Below are 6,865 nucleotides of genomic sequence, written 5' to 3'. Positions count from 1 at the left end.
AGACATGCGCGCAGCAGGAGTAAGATGGGATGTCTACCTCTAGGAACAGACCAGGCACCCTTTGAAGCAGCTTGATTAAACGTAAGCTCAATGGATAATCCAGAAACTCTCGGACCATTAGCCCCTGTAAGGTGTATCAGAGGTCCAAGACCGGTCCAATTATCATGCCAAAAAGAAGCCAAATTCCCCGAGCGAACTTGACATATCAAGAAAGGCCTCGCCAAATCTCTAAGTTTAACCAACCTTCTCCATATCCAAGAACCTATTCCCGTGAAGTCTGTGGTCCAAAAAGGTCTACCTTCAATTACATAAGATTTTACCACGCCACCCAAAGAGATCCCGTTCCAGCAAATAAGAGCCAAATGAGCTTTAAAGAGAAGACCTGATTAGCATACTGCAGTCTTCTCAAGCCAAGTCCTCCAACCTTTTTAGGGGTGCATACTGAATCCCATGAAACCTTAGCACTCCTAGCTGAAGATGAAGCACCACTCCATAGATAAGCATTGCAAATTTGCTCTAGACAATCAATACACCCCTGTGGTAAAGGAAACACAGCAGCCCAAAAATTGAAGATACTATATAAGACTGACTTTATCAGCTCAAGTCTTCCCGCGAAGGAGAGATGTCTATTTGTCCAAGAAGAAATCCTCTTAATAACCTTGTCAATCAATGGCTGATAGTCGCGTCGATTCATCTTATTCGGTATCAAAGGCAACCCCAAGTATTTTACCGGTAGAGAACCGGAAGCTAGACCAAACCTGTCAGCCATCTGCTTTAAAATTTCTGCATTCCAACCATCCAGAAACAAAGACGATTTGGCCAAATTCAACCCCAGCCCAGAGTTAAGATAAAAGGATTGAAGTATTCTGAGAATTCCCTCCAACGAATCTGAGTCGCCATTAAAAAATATCAGCATATCATCAGCGAAGCTTAAATGAGTCACTAAGGGATCAATAGCTTTGGGATGGGGAATGAACTGGTGAGCTAAGGCAGCACGATCCAGTTGCTTTGACAGCAGATCCATCACAATAACAAATAGGGAAGAAGAAATGAGATCTCCCTGTCGAAGCCCTTTCTTTCCCGGGAAAAAAACCAGCCAATTCTCCATTCAACGCTATCGAATAGTGAGGAGATGAGACACATACCTGAACCCAATTCCGAAGATTTTGAGGTAGTTCAAGGGCCTCCAAGACGTTAAACAGAAACCTCCAATCTACATTGTCGTAAGCTTTTGTAATATCAATTTGCAAACAACCTCTAGTAACAGTCCCTTCCTTATTAAAGTCTGAGACGAGCTCCGAAGCTAACAGGACATTCTCACTGAGGATTCTGCCTTTAACAAAGCCAACCTGATTTCTCTGAACAATATCAGGAGTTAAATCCTGCAGTCTAGAGGCGATGATCTTGGAAATCACTTTGTATACGGTGTTACACAAGGAAATAGGCCGAAAATCTGAGAGTTTATCCGCCCCCGGAACTTTTGGTATCAATGAAATGACTGTGGCATTAACTTGACGAGGCAACACTGATGTAGTAAAGAAACTTTTGACAGCAGAGATGACGTCTTTACCAACCAAATCCCATGCTGATGTGAAGAACTCAACAGAAAAACCATCGGGCCCTGGAGCTTTATTTTTAGGCAAAGAGAAAAGCGTTGATCGAATTTCCTCATCAGTAGGGATTGCCGAAAGCTTGACACTAGCAGAGGCCTCACATCTGAAAGGATGTAATTGCTGAATCTGATCCACCGTCATCGGAGTAACTGAACCATTCTCTACACCCAAAAGATCAGAATAAAACTGCACCACCATGTCTTTTAAGATACATGGGTCATAAATCTTGGAGCCCTCCTCTGTCTGAAGATAGTGAATTACATTCCTGCAGAGGTTCGCTTTTACAGACTTATGAAAAACCCTTGTGTTGGCATCTCCCTCACTTAGCCAACGGACCCTCGACTTTTGCTTGAAAAAAGACTCCTCTGCTGCTGAAAGAAATAACCATGCAGATCTCGCTGCCTCTTCTTCCGCAAATAACTCTGAAGTAGGCGAGGTAAGGACTGAATGCTGCACTGCCTGCAGATGAGAGAAAGCTTCTTTTGTTCTTGCAGTAATATTACTGAAGCATCTTCGGTTTAAAGCTTTGCAGAGTTCTGACGGTGACATCATAGATTGCGTTTTATTACATCACCAGCCAGCATTTGATCATCCCAGATTAAGAGGGCATAAGCCACTGGTGCACATTCATATGTTTAAATCTTAATTACAGTCATTAGACACGTTAATGAAAAACTAATTTATCTGTGTGATTGGTTGGTTACTGAAGGATCCCCCTGAGAGGCCAAGAGGGCATAATAAGAGGAGAGGACTGAGACCAAAGAGCTTCCAGTTATGGAGAATGGAGGGAGGGGCATGTCCTGAGGAACAGTCCCTATCAGAAGAACAAAAGAAGAGGACATTCTCAGAGCAAACTCTGTTTCTAGTTTTGGCAAGAAACTCAAACATTTCAAAAGAGATACTAGCAGCAATGGCCATGAAGTAAGCTTATCTATTTTGGTCGAGTAGCAAAGTCTAAAGAAAAATATTTATTCTGCCTGGTTTATAAATTTAAAATTTAACTTCTTACTTGTTTGGAAATGTAAGATGTTGAAATCAATTGAATTTTATCTGTTACTATCTTTGGTAAGAAGAAAATGTGGTCGAGGAATTTGGAAAGTGTTTTCGGTTTCATTCCTTTTAATCATTCTTTAGCAGTTTCATTTTTTTAGATTTGTAGAAAAATAGAAGAATAGACAAGCCTGTCGAAAAAAAAGAAAAAGAAAAAGAGAGTATTGTATTACACTACAAAAAAAAATTATTTTGATTAATGATTAATCCTTTTGTACACTATGCTTCTTAGTTTTTAGATTGGGAAAACACAAACTCTTAAAGCTCTGTCATGGTTCTACTAAATCTATTTCATTTGAATGACATAAGCTGCATAGTCAGGAAATAACATAACTATAATCTCACGTTATTAATATGCAAAACTGTCGTAAAAAAAATGCAAAACAAGCATCGGCATTGGAAAAAGGATTACACTAAATAATGGTTGATTTGTGGTAATTAATTACTTTGGTTGTAGCATGCAGTGGGATACTTGAGCGGAGAAAAATACTATGGAGCAAAAGCAAGTATAAATGTGTGGGCCCCGCAGGTGCAGAATCAATACGAGTTTAGTTTATCTCAGATTTGGATTATCTCTGGTTCCTTTGGTAATGATCTCAACACCATTGAAGCTGGCTGGCAGGTGATTTGTTTTTAATGGTTCTATTTAGAAATCATATTTTCACCAATATAGTAGACCAATAGGTTAGTTTTTAATTCACCAATTTATACTCTTCTAGATGAAAAAATATATCAGCTGCTAATTGTACATAATTTATCTGCCATTAGGTGAGTCCGGAGCTCTATGGAAATAATTACCCAAGATTCTTTACTTACTGGACTGTAAGTAATTCCAATGCTAAACATTATAAATAATAATCCCTCTGTTCTTTAATATTACATATTCTAGCAAAAAAAATTGTTTTAAAAAGATCCATTTTTTTACATTTTCAAGACATGTTTTATTAACTAATTGCAAATTTCAAAAAACTTAATTGCACTTACTGAATCGTTATTGGCTTAAAATTATGAAACAAAGATAAACACAAAAAAATATGCAAATTTAATGTGTTTTATTAAAATATGTGAAAAATCTAGAATATGTAACATTAAAAAATAGAAGGAGTATGTGTTATAGTGTATTATATACTGCATATAAGTTTAAGTCTATAACTACTTAGCTCATATGTTTATTTGGAGACAGAACGATGCATATCAAGCAACAGGCTGCTACAATCTCTTGTGTTCTGGTTTTGTCCAAACCAACAGTCAGGTTGCGATTGGAGCTGCAATCTCTCCCTCCTCTTCATTCAAGGGTGGACAATTCGATATTACTCTCCTAATTTGGAAGGTACAATTGCGATATTACTCTTCTAACCACACTTTAATTGCAACGTTCATTCATTCGTTGATTTAAAATTGCAATTTTTTAAAATTTTTGGATAAAATAAAACCAATGTACTGCATTTTAATTAGAAGTTGCTCTTTTCTTTCTCCTTTATATCATTTTTTCAAAAAAGAAGAGAAGTCTACTTGAGTATCATACCACTTATTACATACACTCTTTACTTTTGTTAGAAGTTATTAATCTTTTTCGTTTTTGATACATTTGTCCCCAAATAACTCAAAATACTTACTACGCAATCCTAGGGCATGGCTCATGAGTTATCAAAAAAAATAGTACTATCTTTTTTTTTCTAGCCTCACACGTGTCATAATAATTAAAGGCATGTTTTCGCATTTAAGTGACAACACGCAGATTAAAACCCTATATTCTTTACTTTGTGGTGCATCATGTAATTTTTAAGTTTTAAAAACCATAGACTACTATAAATTTATATGGACTACACATTAAAAGTATATTTAAGAATTAGCTATGTTTTTTTAATATTTCAAAACATAGGGTTAACACTTGTTTAATTGTTAAAACTATTTTTCAGGATCCAAAGCATGGGAACTGGTGGTTGGAGTTCGGGTCAGATATTCTAGTCGGATATTGGCCTTCGTTCTTGTTCACACACCTGAAGGAGCACGCGAGCATGGTCCAATACGGTGGTGAAGTTGTGAATTCAAGTCCATTTGGGACTCACACTTCGACACAAATGGGGAGTGGACATTTTGGAGAGGAAGGCTTCACAAAATCTTCTTATTTCAGAAACATCCAAGTAGTTGATTGGGACAATAATTTGGTCTCTTCTCCAAACCTCCAAGTACTCGCGAATCATCCAAATTGTTACGATATTCAAGGTGGATCTAATAAAGCATGGTGTAGTTATTTTTATTATGGAGGACCTGGCAAGAATCATCCAAATTGTTACGATATTCAAGGTGGATCTCGATCCTCTCCCACTCTCTCACCCCCCCTTCATCAAAAAACCCTTACTCTGTCTGCTCCTTCTTCTTACCCCTCAGAAATTACAAAACCTGCACCTCCCACTCGATCCTCAGGAGTTGCAGGCCCTGACTCTTTTACTCCTAACCACACTATCCTTACATCACGTGCACCCTCTTCTAGCCTCTCAAAAACTTCTAATCTTGCAACTACCACTCTTTCTTCAGGAGTTGCAGGTCCTGATTCTACTCTCCCTAACCATATTCCCCAAATTTCTGATCCTAACCTTTCATGTCCTTTTTCCATTGGTTCTCTCCACTCTAATGGGGGACCAAATTTTTCTTCCTAATGAGTGTAAAACTCTTTTTTTGGAATGTCTGAGGTTTAAATGATTCGGACAAGCATCGACCTTTTGTCAGTTGGCTTAATAGTCAACATGTTTATTTTGGAGCTTTATTAGAAACACATATCAAAGAACTTACCCTGCCCCATATCATGTCCTCCTTCTGTCCAAGATGGAACTATGCTTCCAACAACCAAGATGATGATGATGGAAGGGTGATCCTCATTTGGCGAGACCCACTGTCAGTCTCGATCATTTCCCAATCTCGGCAATCAGTTACTTGTGAAATCAAAATCCCGGGTCTTCCAGCCTTCATTTACACTGCTGTTTATGCTGCTAATACGAGCCAGGAGCGGACAAACCTCTAGGCTGAGCTAACCCATCTTCATTATGTCTTCGACCTCGACTCTAAGCCTTGGATGATGGGAGGTGACTTTAATCAGATCCTTCACTCTACAGAGCAGTCCGTACCCTTTGATTACAACAACTCTTCTGCCATGTACCAATTCAGAGATACTCTTTTGCAAGTGGGGTTGTTTGACTCAAGATTTCAAGGGCCCAGTTTCTCCTGGTCAAATAAACAGCATGCACTCCCCATTGCTAAGAAACTTGACAGGATGCTCCTCAACTATGCATCTATTCAGTCCTTCCCTCATGCTACTTCCTTCTTCCAAGCCCCTATGATATCTGATCACTCCCCCTGTCTCACTGACTTAGCCTTCCCCTTACCCAAAGCTGGAACCCAACCTTTTAAGTTCCTTAACTATCTCACCAAACACACAAATTTTCACCAAGTGGTTCAGGATGCGTGGATTCAGGCTGGAAGTTTGTGCATGGACCTTGCAAGTTTGTGCTGGAAACTAAAAAACATAAAGAGGGACCTCAGAACCTTAAACAAAGAATTTTTTTCAAATATTCAAGAGAGGGTTAAGGAAGCTTACCGTTTGCTTCAAATTTTGCAGGTTCAATCACTAGACTCTCCATCGGCAGAGACATTCCTTCAAGAGTCTATCTTAAGTCAAAAATGGCACTTCCTGCGACAGATTGAGGAAAGTTACTTCAAACAGAAGTCAAGAATTAACTGGTTAAGCCTAGGAGATCAAAATACTACCTTCTTTCAAAGGATGTGTCAGGCGAGAGCAAGCTACAATGCGATCCGGTCGTTCTTATTGGCTTCGGGAGAAATTATTGTTGACCCACTTGAGATGAGTCACCTTGTTGTAGGCCATTTCAAGTCAGTGCTAGGTCCTGAAGGTTCAGTTCTGAGGCTTCAATTCACCCCTCTCGCTTGGTTTCACTCGCTTACTCCTTTGAGATGCTCGGTGGCTCAGCAGAATCAGATGATAGTGCTCCCAACTTCAGAAGAGATAACCAGAATTATGTTCAAGTTAAACCCCAATAAGGCGCCAGGGCCAGATGGTCTCTCTTCTGGTTTCTTCAAGGCTGCTTGGGGTATTTTAGGAGAGGAAGTAGTTGGTTCTATTCATCAATTCTTTCACTCGTCATTCCTGCCAGCTACTGCAAACTCCACGATCCTAACCTTAGTCC

General features: G+C 39.2%; 1 pseudogene; it reads left to right on the top strand.

Moving 5' to 3' along the window:
* The window catches only part of LOC106308874, an 8,332-nt pseudogene extending 3,009 nt beyond the window's left edge, over positions 1 to 5,323 (top strand).
* Positions 5,324 to 6,865: the final 1,542 nt, after the last annotated feature.

The sequence above is a fragment of the Brassica oleracea genome, chromosome C8, assembly GCF_000695525.1.
Source record: "Brassica oleracea var. oleracea cultivar TO1000 chromosome C8, BOL, whole genome shotgun sequence".
Taxonomy (NCBI): Eukaryota; Viridiplantae; Streptophyta; class Magnoliopsida; order Brassicales; family Brassicaceae; genus Brassica; species Brassica oleracea.
The sequence above is the reverse complement of the archived record's forward strand: the minus strand, read 5'-3'. Positions and strand labels throughout refer to the sequence as shown.